The sequence below is a fragment of the Anneissia japonica genome, unplaced genomic scaffold, assembly GCF_011630105.1.
Source record: "Anneissia japonica isolate Jap-2015-1 unplaced genomic scaffold, ASM1163010v1 scaffold287778_len1315358_cov176, whole genome shotgun sequence".
Taxonomy (NCBI): Eukaryota; Metazoa; Echinodermata; class Crinoidea; order Comatulida; family Comatulidae; genus Anneissia; species Anneissia japonica.
Genome location: NW_022702824.1, coordinates 1,190,131 through 1,192,133, shown reverse-complemented (window position 1 = coordinate 1,192,133; position 2,003 = coordinate 1,190,131).

The window sequence follows — 2,003 nt, the reverse complement described above, 5'->3', positions numbered from 1 at the left end:
TTCTTGCTTAACATTACATGGTGAGTTGAAACATTTAAAATGCAGGAATTACCGTCAATAACAATATTGGAGAATTCTTCAGTCTAGCGTTAATCTCTGACGTTAATCGTTCTGAAACAACCATAAATTTTAAAGGGCAGTAAAATTCCCTTTGTCATATTCCTATTACCACAGCTAAATTATCCTAATCAACTACCTGTAAATAATATAATTTCATAGTTTTAAAAAAAAAAAAAAAATTGTGAATTATTAAGTTTCTGTCACTTCGGTGTTGGTCCACGCTTCAAAAACTATGGATCGCAACCCTAAAGTGGGTCACCAAACTTTTGGGTTGGGTCGCCGGCAGTTTTGCAAAAACAATCCAATTCATGTACCCATTTACAGTTTATGTAAAGTTTATCTGACGATTTGAAAACAGTATTTTAGGTGAACCCTCATTAGAGCAATAATTTATTATTTGCCCACAATGAATATCCTGAAATTCGTATGACGACAAATATTTTTCTGTTATCGTTTACCTCAACATAATTGTGTTATTCTAATTAGCTTTTCACTGTTTAAAAACATTTTATAGAAATAGAACTGCTGTCATGTAACTTAAGAATAGAATTATCCAAAAAAAAAATGTCGAACTATTGTAAATACCGTAGTAACAAAAATACAACTAAAAAGTCAAGTCACTCCCTTTGTATTTTGGTTGATACTATTATAGTAACCACATGTTTAAAATTAAGATTTAAGTTCATCATATTTATGTGTATATGTATGTGTAATATATATATATATTATGTATATATATATATTATGTATATATATATATATATATAGGCCTATATATAGCAAAAACAATTTAATCCTATTTTCGTCTTAAATATTTAAAGTTTCAAGGGGAGGGAGTCTAATTTTTCTTTTCTTTTTTGTTTTTTGTTTTAATGGATAAAAAGAGAATTGTATTTAAATTTAAATCTGAGCGTGCCATTTTCAACCATTTAGAGGTGCCATAATCATATAATTTCTTAACCCAGCCATTGTCATAGTGTCATAAGTCAGGGGCACCATAACCTTCAGCTATAATATCGGCGCTGGTTCGAACGGCTCATTCGCCAATGGTTCCACTGGTGGAACAAGTCTTCTCGGACTTTCAACCGTAGGAACAGTGTACGCATTTGGCTCGTGTGCACTTTAAAGAACCCGGTACATCCTTCGAGAAGAGTAGGGGGTTACCCCGGTGTACTGGTCCATTAAGTCCCCTGTTGTTAAATGGATATGCCACGTAGGACAATCGATTAAGTTACATAATTAAAGTAAAAAGTAAATGTCACCACATGAAAATAAGTTTTTTTCAAGAAACCCACTCTTATTGAATCGTTTATTATTGGGGATAATACAATTTCTCATGTTGATAAACTTAAACTTCTGGGCGTTAATGTCACAAATAACTTAAGTTGGGATAATCATGTGAGTGAAATTTGTAATAGGCCTCTTGGCGTTTATTCTCACTCAGTCTCTTAAAAAGAAGTGCTTCTGTCAGTGATATGTTTATACTTGTTATATACGGCCGATCCTTGAGTACTGCTGCCCGGTGTGGCATACATCTCTGACAGTTCTGATTGGAGAGGGTCCAGAAAAGAGCAGTCAGGCAGGATTATTCTAGGTAAAGCTCACATCCCTAATCAACAAAGGTCCTATACTGAAGCTCTGGAAATCACCAACATCATGACACTTAAATCTAGACGTGAAATCCTAGAATATAATTTTAGTAAATCATTGCTTCAATCAAATCGACATCGTCATATGCTTCCTCCATCAAATCCTAATAACAAACACTTGAGACATAATTCACTTATCACCTCACAACGTTGCCGTACCAAAAGGTACCAGAATTCACCAATTCTATATAATTACCTGGCTGCTCAATTCCTGATCCTCTCCTGGTCTGTCTTGCTCTTGGGACCAATGCCACACCGGCTTTCGGACTCATATAGTGCCAAATTGTTGGTTTT